Source organism: Melospiza melodia, chromosome 12 (genome assembly GCF_035770615.1).
Source record: "Melospiza melodia melodia isolate bMelMel2 chromosome 12, bMelMel2.pri, whole genome shotgun sequence".
Classification (NCBI taxonomy): Eukaryota; Metazoa; Chordata; class Aves; order Passeriformes; family Passerellidae; genus Melospiza; species Melospiza melodia.
Window position 1 is genome coordinate 21,907,808 of NC_086205.1, and position 16,337 is coordinate 21,924,144.

Below are 16,337 nucleotides of genomic sequence, written 5' to 3' on the forward strand. Positions count from 1 at the left end.
GTGTGAAATAGCTGGACCCCCATCACCTTCCACTGAGTCCCTGGGTTTTGTCTGGCAAAATTAGATTCCTTGCAATTTTATTGCAATGTAATTAAAAAGTAACCAGGGGAATACAGACCTCGGTCTTCAGAGATGTTCAACTTCAGACAGAGTAAAAAGCATCTGCAGCTCACTGGATTGAGTCAGTTTCTTTATTTACTGCCCATGGAGAAAAAAAATTGCTGTCAGCTGTCTGTATGCATGGAAAAATCAGGTTTAGTAAATGTTTTTCAACCCCCTCCAAATGCATGTGGATTTTTTAATTGAGAGAGTTTGTATTAAACAACAAATGCATAAATTCCAAACCAAAACATCCTCCTGGAGTGAAACCTTCATTTGTAATTTCTCAAATAAGGCATCTTGATTTTTCAAACTTCCATTTCCAGTGTTAACAATTACACACGTTTGACAGGAGATTGCAATGAGCTTAAGTTCATCCAAATCTTTATTTCTGACAAATATTTGGCTGAAGACCATGCAGCCGCTCTGGTGTGCAGCCCTGAGCCCTGCTTTCAGGCCCAGAGCAGCCCTGCTCTGGCACCAGCCCCAGCCTGCCTTGCCTTCAGCCTGTACACCTATTTTTCAGGGTGTGCAAACAGCACATAGGCAGTGCAGCCTTGTGGCACAGGGTGGCCAGGTTTTCCATAAGAAATCTCCCATACCTGACTGTCCACATGATGCCTGTTCCCCACCCAAAACCCACAAACCCCTCTCCCAGGTCCCCATGGCTGTGCCGGGGGCACGGCTGGATCCAGAGTCAGGGAGTTGGGTCTGCTTTTAAAGCCAAAATAATTGTACTGAATCCCATGGAAACACATGTCCTGGATGTGTTTGCCCCCAGCCTATTTTGTGTTTCCTGGATGCTGCATCCTGGATGTGGCTCTTAGTGAGAGGGGCAGTCAATCCCCATTCATGTGGGACTTGTACTTGCCAGTGCCTTCCTTGGTCCAGGTAGGTAATTTGGAAAATGAAGAGTGACTTCTCCCAGCACCTTCCCATTGCCACTGTGTCCTTCCAGCTCTGAAAGCAAATGGGGATTTTTGTATTTGGCTGCACCAAGAAACATGTGAAAAACAAATTGTCTTTTTTGTTGTTTTTTTTAATGGCTCCAAGGCAGAAATAATTAGAGACCCTCTGTAACGAGACAGGACTGACTGAAAGGGTAGCCCAAAACTGCTCTTCTGATGCAGGAAATTATGAGGGCTGCCCTAAACTTTTAATCAGAGGCTCAAATTTTATTTGCAGCTCCAGACAAAGATAGCATCCCTTAATAATGCTCCTGACAGTTCCAAACTCCTGAAATTAATATGAGAGCAACAAGGATTTAATGGAAGCACTAATTACAGATGCTGGAATTATTCTGCTGCAATTCAGAACCTCTGATGTGGAGAAACTCTTAGCACGGTTGGGCTGCCATCTAATTTCTGTGAAGTTTTGCTGTGAAAGGTGACCCTGGCTTTACACACCTTCCTTCTGTGAGATGTGGGCATCTTTCCTCCACACTGACTTCCACAGCTTGCAAAGAACTGGGATGCAAGCGATTAATTCCTCCTGCTCTGGAGATGCTACTACTCACAGCCCTTTCGAGTGCTCTTCCCTCTATTTCCCCTCTCATGATTAGTCATAATGTCCTCGTGGACTCACATCAGTTTTTTGGCTTTTTCCAAAAATGCTGGCTGGTTGTGCAGGTGGATAACCACAGATGGCTGAGGCAGTTTGTCCCTGGAGTGTTGAAGCTCATGTGGAGCAGCTCCTGCTTCTCTACACTCCATGGGCTTGTTTATTAAATCAAAAAATTGGTGTCACTTCACCTGGTTATTCAGGGACTGTGGGGCATGGATGGAATGGAGGCCAGGCAGCCTCTAGATGAGAAAGATTGATCCATGCACTCAGTCTCTAACCCTGAGTGCACCTCCTAAAAAGCACAAATCTTTAGAAACAACTTGGCATTATCAGTAGACCTATTTATACCTTGCTTCAAAGCCACTTTTTACCCCAGACATTCTCCAAATCTCCCAGAGGTGTGAGGAGACCCTGCCAGGTCCCTGGTAGTGAGTTCTTGGCAAGCTGGGCAGGTGGGCTCCACCCTCAGCAGCCACCTTTGGCTTTTTGAAGCTTTCATTTCATGGTGATGCCAGGAGATTGCTGCTGGCCTGACAAGCTGCTCTGGACACCCTGAAGGATCCTGTCATCATCCTCCTAAAGGTTTTGTGGGGTTTTGGAGACTGGCTATATGGCAGCAAGCCCAAACTGCCCTCCTTGCATGTCCTGAAAATGCTCTCTCTGGATGTTCAGCATTCAGGAGAACAAGAATTAAATTGGAAGGCTTTAAAGTGAGAGCTTCAATTTCCAAGATCAGAGGAAGTCACAGACTGAGGGACTGGAGAGGGACCTTCCCCAAAACATGAACATCTTTTGATCTGTGCAACTTTTTCTAGTCTCTCTTACAGCCAGCTGTGAAACCTGGATCTTGATATTAGTTCCAACTGTTGAATGGCATTAGATGATTCATCTCTGCTATTAACACAAAAAAGTAATACCATTTTCTGCTTTGCACATAATGCCTTTTGAGAAATAGATGAAGACATAAGGGACACCGAAGAAATATTTAATCTAAGCTTTTTTTCCTTCAGCCCTGCATTTTGTCACTCTATTGAATGATTACACTCCAGTTCCTGCCCTTCCCCAGTTACTCTGGAGACAGTGACAAAGGCAGGAGCCGTCTCATCCTGCTTCAGTGCCCCTCTCCTGAGGGAGGGGTGTGCATCTTTTATCAAAAAGTAATAAATGTTCTTTGGTACAACAGAGTGAAAAGAAGGAGGGGAAAATCACCAAGCTGGTTTCAATATGCTCTGTTAATAAGCCAGAGCCACTGTCATAAAAATGCCAGCACCAGCATTGAAAATCGAAATATAATCTCAACGATTCAGCTGTGAAATCTAATTTGGCCAAAGAGGGGGCTTGGAGATTTTTCCACCCTCTCTGGTCAACATGGAGTCATGTGCATAAATACAAATATTCCTGGGAAGCTTTGCAATGAATCATATGCTCTGTGGCAATAAAGATGGAGAAGTTTTTATTGTTGTGGTAATTCTTGGCATGGGACATGGATTTTGTGGCTGAAAGACAATGGCAAATTTTATGGATTTTTGAGCTCTTATTTATTTGTGAGGACCTTGATGGAGTGGAATTTGAACATCCCATTCCTTGCCCCCACTGCTATTAAAAAGGGAGCAATAAATTAAAGATGAACTGGTAGAAGTAAAAATGACAGGAAAAATCTTATGGTGTTGAATTTTGGAGAAGGATATTTGTAAACCAAATACTTAATTCCAAATGTCACTGTAAAATAATGTTCTCCCTAAATTTCCCTGAAATAATGGACAATGTTGCTGACCTCAGCTCCCACAAAACCTACTAACAGTAAGAATTTTGAAATCATAATTTTCTACTAAAAATGGAGAATTTTGAATGCTGTCAGAGGGGACAGAATGACATTTTACACAAGAAGCTTAAAAGCTCCAGTTGTCCGTATATCTTAGTAGTGGGTGGCCTCATAACATCCATATTTGTGTTTACTGGGATTTGTTAGTGCTGTTATAGCTATGGTAGAATATACAGAAATAAATGAGTTAACTTCCCAGGGCTGGGAGCAGAAAATCCTTTCTTCTTTAGTGCCATTCTTGCTGCTGTTAAAGGTTTATAAAGAGGAAGCTGCATTTTTCTCAGCACATTATTATTGTGCTTGTTTCCCCAGCACTGACAGCAACCCCAGCACTTTCTCATTACGTGGTAGATGGGCAAAAGCCTGCTCTGCCTCCCATTAAAATCAATAACTATCTTCCTTAATTAGCATTCAGATGACAATCAGTCTTTTAACATTACTATCAATTAGGCACAGCCCAGCCATAGCCTGTTGTTGGTTTGAATTCTCCCAAGTGAGCCAGGGGCTGGGTGGGATTGTGAGCCAGAGCCCAGGGATTTGGGATGCATCCACTGATGGCCACAGGCTCCCTGAAATATTGCAGGAGGAGGAGGAGGAGGAGGCTCTCCTGAAACAACACAGCACAGCTGGGCTGATTGTCTTGTTCCAATCAAAGGAATAGCTTGGATGTGTCAGAAATGTGGTTACATCCACAGAAAAGTGAGAGAGTGAGCCTTTCCTCCTTTTTTCCTCCCTGCTGAGGGCTGGAGCGACCTTGGCATGCAGTGAACTTTCCCCAGGAGCTGGGCTGGGGCCCAGGAATTAACACAAGGCTAATTACAGCACATAGGAGCAAAGGATAGCTGGCTGTGAAGCTGCAGGTTGGAAAGCCAGGGCATAATAATGGTGGGTTTATTCTTCTCCAAGCTCTGCATATCAAGGAACTGATGTAGATGTTGAGGAGGCACCATGGGAGCTGGAAATGATTGATGTGTCATCGTGATTCCTCCAAAAACACCTTCCAAGGGGGACCTGGGACAGGGCAAGGCAGCTCCCAGGGACTGGAGCTTGTGTTTGCTGTGCAAGATTGTTCCTTCAGATTGGGATCAGAGTGTTTGCAGTGCTTCAGTCAAAAAAAGGAAAAAAAATTAAAAAAAAAAAAAAAAAAAAAAAGAAAGAATGAAAGTGTTTTGATGAAGTTAAAGCAAAGAACAAACCTGGTTCCCTGATGGCTCTACCAAGGTTTGCTGAAAATTAGCTGCTCAGCACATGGTGATATTTGCTAGCAAAACAGACTAAATGATCTAAACCAAAGCACATGGGGCTGCTATAAACCTCCTATGCCTTAGATCAGAAAATTGCTTAGCACTGGCAATTTACTCTGACATCCCTCCTCAATCTAATAGAGATTATCCTCTGGAAAGGTCTGTTTTCTACTCTGAAAATTCACTGCCATGTATTTTCCTCTGTCCCCAAAGCTTATATTACATTTGCACTATTTAAACTGCTGACTGTTTTTTATACTATTGTGCTTTACAACCACGTGTTACATTTGAATTAATTCTGCACATGGGAAAGAGAGGCAGACAGAAACCTGCTCCTTGGAAGTGAGGAGTATTTCCCCTTGGAGCCCTACACTTCACCTCCTCTCTCCGTTTTCCTCATCTGAGTTGATAGGAGACCCCCTTGGCAAGGACAGCAGTTGTCCACGTGGAAAAGTGACCTTTTAATTTATATTTTTCGCTTCCTTGGATCCAGTGAGCATCTGGAAGGAGGAGTGCAGCTCGTGCTGCTCTGCCAGAGGGTTTTCAAGCAGCTGCTCCATGCAGGTGAGGCAGGCTGCTCCAGACCAGAACTCACCTAAGAGCATTAATTAAAAGACAGAAGTATCTAAATATGATGGAGCCTGTGCTGCTCCTGGAGAGAAATCTCAGTCTTGTTTATGAACCTCTTTGCTGCACATGGGACATTCCAGCACAGTCTGGTGTGAGCACAGCAGTAAACATGGACAGAACCAGGGCTTTCCCTGCAGGGTGGAGGGTGTGAGCTGCCACAAAATACAAGCATGGCACCCCAGTGTTCAAGGCCAGGGCTCTGAGGAGCCTGATTTAGTGGGAGCCATGGCTGAGGGATTGTAACTAAATGATCTTTAAGGTCCCTTCTAACCCACACCATTCTGTGCTTCTTGTGGCCATTTAGCCTGGACTGCCTGTCGAAGCAGGAGATGGGGATTCAGGGGCAGGAAGGAGAGAAACAACTTCCCCACTTTCATCTTTGCTGTCTTCTTTATTCATTTACATTTCACAACCAGATTTAATTTATCTAGATGTGCCAGCTCAATGAAACTTCTGTTTCTTCTTAACTGCTGTGATAATCTCACCTCTGCTGCCTTCTGAAAATAGAAAAAGCCATGCAGATAAAATGGCCCATTTTGATGAGAATCCTTGAGATTTTTCAGCTTGCTTTTCTTCACATCACAGAAAACTTCAAATTTCACCTCAGCACCTGAGGCTCTGATTTCAATTTACATTAATTTCAGACAGCACAAAGTGATTCCCTAATAGCTGAGAGCATTGTTAATACCTCTCTTTTTTAAGGTAAAGAAAGAAGAAAATGGTCTAAAAGAAATTCATATATTGTTCATAATAACAATTTGCAATGAAGCAAAACCCTTAATGTCCCTATGAAAGTCCTTGCAATAAAATACATACAGTTCCCTGTTTGGCTCTTAATTCTTATTTCACACTTTTTATTTGCTGGGCTTTTTTGATTTTCTGAGCAAGATGGGGAAAATGAACTTTTGGTGCTCAGTTCACAGGAGCACTCAGATCAAAGAGAAGTGAGAGTCCTCCCTAACCCTGAGTAACTCCCCTTGCTAAAGGTAAGGAGGGGGATGAGGCGAAATCCACACCCCGTGTAGGGTTTTCCAGTTACATCACAAGGTCTGATGGGGAGTCTCTAGAGGAGAACTTCAAAGCCTGGTCACTTAAAAACCCCAAATTGTGATCCATATTCTGACAGAAAGGTCGTAGCTCTTGCTTCAGCTTGGGGAAGTGAGAAATGGCTTTATTTAACAGCAGAGCACTTATCCCCCTTGAAATGCGAATGAAGATTAATCCTTGGTCACACTGGGAGAGACTTTGCTTTGAAATGGCTGTTACAGTGATTTTAAATTAACATACACAGCACACACAGTGAATTCTTTTCCTCTGAGTGTGTCCACTCTGGGCACTTTTTACCACAATTTAATTGGCTGCCAATTAATGTAAAGTAGTCAGACATTTTTAAGGCCAGGGTAGACATTTTCCCACATTACTCTGCAAGCTGGTTGATAATTAATCTGAGACATCTCTCCTCCCCAACCCCAGAGATAGGTAAAACTATCAGATAGCAGACACTCGTTACTAAAAACCACAATTATATCTTCATTTACAACAGCAGAGGAACAATGTTTAATTAGTTACATGATATTATTTGTGGACAACTGACTTCCATATAGACAATGTCTAGAGTGCCTCAAGTCATATATTTGGGTTTGAAAATTATCTCAGGAAATCATTTGCTCCTTTGTGCTTCTCTTCTGGCCTCCTATTTAACACCAGCAAAAGAGAATGAAGAAGTGTTTGATCCAAGGTAAGGTGTATTCTTTTCAATAATGAGTTCGTGGATTTCTTTTCTAGTCAACGAAATCTCAAGAAATTAGGCAAAATATTTCTTTCCAAAAATTTATTCAGCCTGAAGTTATTTGTGACTTTCTTTGGGAAAAATGGAAGGATTTTTAGAAGAAACAGGCTTCTACAAAGCATGTTGCATGTGTAGGCACTACTTCATCTGCCATCCCTGGAAATTGGATGGAGTGAAGGCGGAGGTGCCTTTGCATTTGCCTGACATTTCCCATTCCCTCTGTACACAGGATAACCTCAGGCTCACCACAAGCACAGGATCTGTTTGGGACTCTCACTCTTGCCTTCCCTTGTCTTGCAGAGATGCCCCAGCACCCCAGACAGAGCACTGCCCCTCTGTACAAGGGGCTGTGCTGTTCCTGCTGGAAGGCACAGGGAATGAGCAGCTCACAGGAACACAAACCCACTCACCCCATGTCTGATCTCATTTCCCAGTGAGCACAAACACCTCCCTACAGCTGCCAGGTGATGAAAGCCCTCCACTCTGCCAGCTAATGATGGTGTTTGAGCCAAGCTGGTCCTTGAGAGAGAGGAAAAGGAGCTGGCAGAGCCTCCTGCTTTCTGCTGGTCCCCACCCTCCTCCAGAGTGCCAGTGACTCACGCTCACATCTCCAACAGCAGATGCTGCCCAGTGCTGATGTGAAAGATGCTGCCAAAACCTCTGGGGCCTCTTTCCTTTGCCAAATCAAGGCAAAATATTTCAGTAAGTGGGACCAAGTGGACTGTTCTGCTCCCAGGACCCTTGTTGAACTCAGGACTTGCACCAACACCTCAAGTATGAGTTCTGCTGGGCCCTCAAAGCCCCCAAGCCTCAGACAATGTCTCAAATATGATTCATTGCAGGCAAGCTCAGGGGGATCTGGTGACCACGGGCTGGACTGGGCTGGTCCACCTTCCTCAGTCTGTCATCCCAAAGGTGCACTGGTCATAATGGGACTGATGGAGCCTCTGGAGCTGGTGCTGCACTGCAGACAGCAGCATGGACACCCCCAGCCCCAGTTAACAACAATAAAACAACTCTCACCTTCACTTGCAGAGAGGGGTTTCAGCTTTGTGATTTCTCCCCACACCCCATTAAAGCCCCTCCAATTCTGCTGACACCCCTGTGGCTTAAGGACTTGAAACTTCTTCCAGGGAGGTTGGAGGAAAGCCCCTGCACAAACATTGAAAGGTTCTTAATCAAAGTCAGTAAGTGCCAGAGCAAAATGAATTGAACTTTGGGGTGAAAAATGGCTTTTCTTTTTAAGAAAGGTGGATACTTTCTATTGATTTTTTTTCTTTACTTAGGATTTTGCAGCAAATCCATAAAGAAACTTTCACTGCAATGTTCTTGGAAATAAATGGTCCACATATTATACACATTCATTTACACCCAGCAGATCTATCTAAAAAGAATAGGAACTGATTGAGTTAGCTTTCTGTAAATGAAAAGGGGCTTGGCTGTACCAGTCTTTTTGCAAAGTAATTTATCTGCTTGAAAGTTGGATCATCAGCTGTAGTTAAACCTCATTTTGCTTTCAAGATGCTTGTTTTGTACTTCCAGTCTAGGCTTTTTCTAAACCATCACGAGCTCAATTTTTAGCTTAAGTTTGCACAAATTTCAATGAATTAGGTCACGACTAGGGATGAGCTTTGTTGCTAGCTCAGTCTAACCACTGTGTGACCTGGGGCAGCAGATGGTGGGACAACCAAGGCAGCTCCTGGGAAATAGCCCTTGGTAAACAGGTAACACAAATATGGCTGTAAGGAATATAACCTGTGAAGAATTCTGCTTTTTTTAGTGGGGGTGCTTATTAGATATTCAATCATGCTTCTTAAATCAATAGCTTTCACATCCTGTTGCCCTCTTGGTTTCCTGTCTGGACAGCTACACAAACTCTGCAAAGAGGCAGAGCAGCTTTTGGGTTTTGAGAACTTCTCTCTCATTTTCCCATTGCATTCTTTCTAGAGGAGCAGCAATCCCAAATCTTTCACTACCAGTAGTCATCTGTGCCTCCTTGCTGAGTTTATTCCACCACCAGCACAGGTCTTGGATATTAGCTACCCTACTGCCCACAGGCTTCGCTTTGATACCAGCCTGCTCAGATGCAGGTTAATCCTGAGGAAAGCCTCCCACAGGATCCTCTTTCCTTCCCTCCTACTCACATGGATCAGTGAGCTCCTGAGTGGGGTGGGCAGGGAGCAGGGCAGTGCCCAGGGCACATCCCCAGAGCCCTGCATGGGGGAGCTGAGAGCTCAGAGTTCCAGAGATGCTTTGATGTCCAGAGAGCAGCAGCTCTTTAGCTTGGGCTTGCTCCCAGGGATGCCCATCCCTGGTTTTGGGTAGATCTGCCTCTGCTCCCAGGGATGTCCATCTCTGGCTTTAGGCAGATCTGCCCCTTGGTGAGGGCACAGCCCAGCAAGGCTCCTGCTCTGTAACACCACAGGAAGATTGGGGCACCCCAAGGTCCTCCAAGGTTGCAGCAGTTCACAGGCACAGCTCAGGCCACAGCCACACCAGCAGACAGTGCTGGGGACATCACTGTCACCCACTCCAGCACTTGAGGTGCTGCTGCTTAAGCTTTGAGGACACACACATCATTTTGTGGGTGAGGAATCAGGAAAAAGCAGCTGGAAGGACACGCTGAGCCCCAGAGGCTGACAGCAGTCCTTAGAGTGGAGTGGATCCAGTCCATGGCAGCCATGGGTCAGGATGGACAGAACCAAACAAGCAACTGCTTTGTCCATGTCCCCTTACCTGCAGGAATGTCTGACAGCCTGGCTGGAGGGTGCAGGAGAGCTCCAGCTCCAGCTCTCCCCAGGGCTGGTGGATTCAGGCTGAGGTCTAAAAGAGAAGCTGACCACAGGCAGGGCTGTGCTGCCCGGCCCTGACCGTGTTTTACCTGACTTGCAGCCCTGGGGGAGGAAAAGCCTTCAGAAATCAATATTAGTGGATTTTAAATTAAGTGCTAAATTATCTCACCTTCAGTCACGGTGGATTTACTCTAGAATGGTTCCTACAAAAATTTACTGGTTTTCCCTGCAAAAAAAAATAAGTGTCAAGTACAGCACACCATGTATTCCCCCTAAAGGGAAAGAGTAAAAATTCCTTCATCTTCCCTAAATCTATGTAGAGACATAGGTTTACCAGATTTACCAGATTTATCTCACAGCAAGTCACTGGTGAAAATATCATGATGTAACATTATTTGGGGAATAAACCCCTCTTACTGTTTGTATGAGGTATACATACAACAATGACATCATACATAACTCTTGTGAGCTTATAAAAATATGGATAGAAAATGACCTACAAGTTGTTTTTCCCCTTGGCTGTGAGATCAGGTGCCAGTAGCTCTGACCAGTGTACACTTCCACATTACTGCAGTGCAAGGGAATCTTTTTTTATGCCAGGAAACACCTGTGATGGAAAAACAGCAATATAAATACTTCATCATTTCAGCCACAGCTGCTCGGTGGCTCTTGTGCTGAATTCTAAGAGATAGCAAAACCCGTAATCATTTCCCTCTTCTGCAGTTTGTAGCCAAAACATCATTACAGTCAAACACCAAAGCTTTGCAAAATGCAGGAGGTGAAATCGTGACCCCCACATTTAGATGTTTGCAGGCATGTGTGCCTGGTTTCCTGCTCCCAGGGATGCTCCTCAGGTACCCACCACGTGTCTGACAGGGGCAGGTGAGTTTGGAGCTCTTTGTGGTGCTGTGCTGTGATGGTGTTCACAGGGGTTCTTGGATGAGGGAAGAGATGAGGATCTGACTCCATGCTTCAGAAGGCTTGATTTAGTATTTTATAATATATATTACTTTGAAACTGTACTAAAAGAATAGAAGAAAAGGTTTCATCAGAAGGCTAGCTAAGCTAAGAATAGAAAGGAATGATAACAAAGGCTTGTGTCTCGGACAGAGAGCCTGAGCCAGTTGGATTGTGATTGGCCATTAATTAGAAACAACTCTATGAGATCAGTCAAAGATCCACCGGTTGCATTCCACAGCAGCAGATAACCATTGTTTACATTTTGTTCCCGAGGCCTCTCAGCTTCTCAGGAGGAAAAATCCTAAGGAAAGGGTTTTTCATTAAAGATGTCTGTGACGCTGTGCTGTGGCTGCTGGAGAGAAAGATCTTCTGACAACACATCAGGGCAGATGAATTTCTCAATAAATTTAAAAATAAATTCTTAATAAAAATAAAAATAAATTTATAATATATTAGCTCTATGCTCTTGATTTGTGTCAATCAGCACTGCTGAAGGCTCTAGATGAGGATGTCCCAACCAGCCTGGAGGGTGCTCAGGCACTCCAGGGTTCTTGTGATGCCAAATCTGCCTGTTAATTGATGGGTCACAACCTGTCTGTCAATGCCTTTTTCTTTTTGGTGGTTTTGGCTGTATCCAGGTGCTGTGGGGAGGTTGTGGTCCTGGGGGAGCTGGGTGGCAGCTCTGGGAATAGGGAGGAGCTGTGTCCCTGTGTGACACCAAAGGTTTTTGTGAAGAATGGAGCTGCAGGTGCATGGAAATGCAAACGGATTGTCCTAGAGAAAGTGTCTGTGACACTGGGGGTATGCCCCAGGGCTGGCCTCATTCACTCCATCTGCACCTGGGTCAGGATGGTGTGAACAGACTCACATTTGCAGATGGAGGAGAATGATAAACTCCTCCTGAATTCTGAGAACTGGGCTCTCAGATCAGTACTGGGAGGCTCTGCCACCAGCAAATATGCTGAGATGAGTATTGGATATTTTATGGGAACTCACTGGCCCCATCCCAGCTTGGGCTGGGTCAGATGCTCATCCCTTACACTCTCTTTTTTGCACTCTCTTTGCCTTTTATGTGGCAAATAACTCCCACCAGTGAATGTCAAGGTTTTTTGCTCATGAGCAGTTACAGACATGATAATTCTTCCTTAAAGAGACTTAAAGAGAGTCAAACTCCATAGCCTGGTGCACACATTGTATGTAGTAATTAAAAGCTCTTATCACACCAAGTTTTGGTTTAAATATAGTTCGTAATTCCCTCTGGACTACAGAAGGAAAAAGTGATTCCAAAGCAGTGTATGATAGAGCAGCCTGTGAAATTCATATACCTTCTGAAAGCTGGGTGGAGGGACCTTTCCCAAGGAGAGCTGGAGGGGGAAACTGAAGAGACAAAGAGAGAGAAAGAAAAGAGAGCAAGAAGACTCAAAGCAATTAAATACTCACCCCTTTCTAAATAAATACCTAAACTCACTTAACATCCCAGCTGGATGGGTGTGCAAAGATATCCTGAGGGAGGAGAAGTGCTGAAGGGCAAAAGGAGCAATGAAGTTCCACTCTGACTCAAACCAGCCCACTGTGAAGGGTGCAGGAGGGCTGGCAGTGCCACCAGGGTCTGACCCTCTGGGCTTTGTGCTGTTTCTGCTACAGGGAGCTCTTTGCTATAGGGACCATTAACATCCCTGACTTCTATCTTCAGCTCAAGAAACGAAAATTTGGTGTGCTGACTGTGAAGATGAGGGTGTGTTTTACTGCAATAGAAACCTGCCTCATGCCTTGCTCTCCACAGCCCAGGGCATCCTCTGAGGATTCTCTGAGTGCTCTCTTGCCCAATGACTGAAAAATATCAGCACTTTTTTGGTGTCCGTAATGCTCTGTGGAGAAGCCCAATGCAAGATAATCAAAGAGTGGAAATGGGCGTTTATTTCTTCACTTTTCTGTACATTCAGCTTGACAATGCACTAAGGGGAGGGTCAGAGCCCCTGCTGGTGCTGTCAGGGTTGCACGGCTGGGCAAGGAGCACAGGTCCCTGGAGCCCCCTCCTCCTGCTTCAGCATCCCCAAATTACACACACATCTGTTCCAGCACCAATTAGTCATGTGATGTTTGAAACATCAAATATTCTCTCCCTGCTTATCAACACTGCAATTATGGCCTGTCAGGGTTTTATGCTCTACTCAAAATAAACACCCAAATGTTCACATTAACCCTTCAGCTCCTGGGGCTGTGGGGTTGCACAGCAGTTTGGGGGGTGAGCAGGGACCACAGGGCTCCTGATGTGGGGTAAAATGGGGGAGAGGGGCACTGACTTGTGCAGGGTGTGTGGTGCCAAAGCCAGGCTTTGAATTGAAGCTCTAGACTATTTGCTCAAAGGCTTTCATAATATTTCACTTTTTTTCCTTGTGATGCTATGAATACAGGGCAGCTACCTTGGCTGGGGCAAAGTTTTAAAGCATCCTTGGAAGAATTGATAATTTTTTTAAACCCCTTTTTCTCCTGAATCACAGGGTATTTTTCGGTGTAACTGAAAATTTACAGGAAAGAAACATATCTTAAGGGAGTTTTAATTTTCTTTATTAAAGGATGGTTTACTTTTGATCTGCCAACCCTGGCTCTGCTCTTCCCTCCTCCATGACCTTCCTCTCTCCACTTTTCACACTTCTCTTGGCTTTGCTGTGCAGCATTTTGTTTGGAAACTTGGAGCTACACCGCAGACAGCAGTTAATAGTAATGATGTGCAAGCTTTTTATTTTTTTAAATTTTACTCTCTATTGCTGCTTAATGACCTAAACATCTTGAATGCTTTTGATAAGTCGACTGAGGTGTATATATTAAATTCCTGGTGTTTCTGCTGTGAAGGGCTCCTAGCAATGAGCAATGTCAGAGCTAATCTGCAGCTCTCAGGGCCTGGGACACACTGCAGCAATGTCAGGAACCAGCCCATGTAGAAATCCTGCTTCAAGGATGCTGCTGCAACACCTCCCCTGCAGAGAATGTCAATGTCAAACAGAGAAGAAAAGCAATGGGATTGACTTGGACTAAGGAAGCTCAGCTGTGTCCCAGCCTGCTCTTTGTCAGTGTCACAGGGGACATTCATTATCCAATTTTATCTCTGCCCTGGGATTACTTATTTCTTTAAGGGAGAGCTTGCTGCTGATTTTCATCTTGAACGGCAGTACTGATCCAGTGCAACATTCCAGCTGGTTAGGTAAAGTTACCCAACTTCTACTTTTGCCTCCATCTTTCAAACAAACAAACAAACAAACAATAAAAAAAGAAACTATGGTTATAAAAATGTTATTTATAAGAATACTTTAAGAATTGATATTTTCAAGCAGCCCTTTTCCTACTATTTATTATTTTGCCTTTGGAAGATAATGTTGGGACAATTTTCTTTTCCCAAATTTTGGGTTTGATCCTGTGCCTCTGTAAGATAAACAAAGCCATTTCCCATGCCTGAGCACAGCCAGGCCCAGTTTCCCCTGTCCCCCAGGCCAGCTTGGCTCCTGGGCAGGCCCTGGGATGTGCTGCTCTGCCCATCACAGCCCTGCAGCGCCCAGCTCTAACCCTGCCTTGCTCAAGGGACAACCAGGAAGCCAAAATAACCCAATTCAGCTTCCAAGCCCAAGCCCTCACACAGAATCTGGGCAAGCCTTCCCTGCTGAGCTCTTTCTGCTGCAGGTTCTGTTCCACACCAAAACCACTGCCCTTGACAGTATTGCAGGGTAAGGGTAGATAGAGGTCTAATTGTGGCAGGAACTCACGTTTTAAGAAAGGAACTTACCTGCTGCGGCAGTTACGTCTAAATATGGACAACACTGGACAAATTAGACTAGTGAAGAGCTTTTTTTTATTGTTGGCACATCAGTGTCAGAACATTATTGCAACGGAGATAGGATGTTAACAGTTCGCTGATCTACACAGAATGTCAGAGAAGGTGGGGTGATACAAAATGACGTAAAACTGTCTCAGTTTAGATTTCAGCTAATCGTACATAGAACAACACATTGACAAGCATTCTATTCAATCTTATAAAACACACGTAATGGTAGTTAAAATAAAGACTTGTTCATAAGAGACAAAGAACAGAGCTCTATTCATGCTAACTTTCTAAAGATATACATTAAATAACTTTGTTGCCATCTTAAAGCTAATTCTACTGAGGCTTATTGTTATTTGTCACGTATGCTCTACTGCTTGGGAAACTTTTCTGCTTGCTTGGGAAACTTTTTCTGCTGTATCTCCAGTGCTAACAAAACTTCAGTCTGAGGCTTATATACATTTTTAACCATTTTAACCATTTCTCAAAAACCCTCTAATTTTATGGATTCCAACACACAAAGCCAGGTCCTTCAGGTCTCCCAGGCCAAATACAGCACTCAATCCCTGCTCTTTGTCTCCACTGTGCTTTTGCCCTGTGATTTGAAAAATTTCCAAATTTTTCCCTTGTGCCCAACAACAGATCTGTGTGTTCTGGGGTGTTCAGAGCATGAAATACCAGCTCTGGGTGCTGTAGCTGGAGCCTGGAATGTGTTTCTCTACACCACAGCCTGGTTTGTGGTTTCTCTCCATGTGATGACTCAGTTTAGTGCAAATACCACAGTTGGGTGATATCTCATTTCGATACCAAAATGACATTTGATTTGTTTACAATGGAGAGTAAATGGAAGTAAGGAATATGTTACTTTGAATTTCAAAGAGAAAATCTTCGTCTGAAGAGATCAAACGCCTTCTTTGTATCTTTTAAGATAAAAAGCTTTTGATACTATCACAATCCACCTTTGGAAATATTGGGATAAGAAATATCATTATCCAACAGAAAAATATTTTGCTGAAAAATCGTTTTTTCTGCTTCTGAGAGAAATACCGGACACCTGTAGAAAGATGTGTCACAGGAGAAGACTTTCAGTGGTTTTACAGGAAGCCACATCTGGTTCTGGCTTGCCTGGGTCAAATTCCCAGTGCAGGCTGGCAGGGCTGGAGCTTGGAGCTGCTGGGGTGTGCTCAGGCACTCAAGGACAGCCAGGATGCTGCTCCTGCCCCTTGCAGCCCACGCTGGCTGCTGCTGGCAGGTACACAATTAACCTTGCTAATCAGCAGCTCTCTGAGGAAGGAAGTGCACTGCTCCTGCAGGGAATTCATTTTTTTTTGCTTCAGGTTGATTGATATTCACGTACTTCAATATTTCAGCGTTGCTCTGCTAAGAGTGTCAGGTCTGGCTGGAGCAGGAGGGATTTTTTTTCTCTGCTAGAGCAAGGCAGAATTGCTCTGCAGGAGCTGGTGCTGCCATGCAAACCTGATCTGGGCTGGGAGCTGCTGGAATGCTTAATAGCACTTGAGGAAATACAGGGCAAGGAAGACAAGGGATCAAAATCTACAGGGGTAAACATCAAGTGAACTGAAGCACCAGAGGGAAAATAAGGATTTGAGGAGGGATTTGGTGG